Genomic DNA, 746 nt, shown 5'->3' on the forward strand with positions numbered 1-746 from the left:
GTCCTGTGTGTGCTGACGGACACCCACGGATGTCCTGTGTGTGCTGATGGAGACCCACGGACGTCCAGTGTGTACTGAACAGACAGCCCACGAGGGCCAAAATCACCCGAACAGTCCACGGAAGGGCCAGCGTGCTGAGTCCAAGGACCAGCGTCTGATGGTGTACTGATGGACACCACGGACGTCCTGTGTGTGCGGACGGACACCACGGACAGCCACAGATGTCCTGTGTGTGCTGGCGGACAGCCACAGACGTCCTGTGTGTACTGAACTGACAGCCCACGGGGCCAAAATCAACCAAACAGTCCACGGGAAAGGCCAGCGAGCTGAGTCCAAGGACCAACGTGCTGATATGTGTACTGATGGACAGCCACGGACGTCCTGTGTGTGCTGACGGACACAGTCAGACACACACGGACACACACGGACAGCCATGGACGTCCTGTGTGGACTGAACACAACAGCCCACGTGGGCCAAAATCACTCGAACAGTCCATGGGAAGGGTCAGCGTGCTGAATCCAAGGACAAAGTGCTGATATGTGTACTGATGGACAGCCACAGATGTCCTGTGTGTCCTGACGGACACACACGAACGTCTTGATGTGCTGATGGACACCCACGGACGTCCTGTGTGTAATGAAACAGACAGCCCACGTGGCCAAAATCACCCGAACAGTCTACAGGAAGGGCCAGCGTGCTGAGTCCAAGGACCAGCGTGCTGATATGTGTCCTGATGGACAGCCAC

Source organism: Brassica rapa, unplaced genomic scaffold, assembly GCF_000309985.2.
Source record: "Brassica rapa cultivar Chiifu-401-42 unplaced genomic scaffold, CAAS_Brap_v3.01 Scaffold0319, whole genome shotgun sequence".
Classification (NCBI taxonomy): Eukaryota; Viridiplantae; Streptophyta; class Magnoliopsida; order Brassicales; family Brassicaceae; genus Brassica; species Brassica rapa.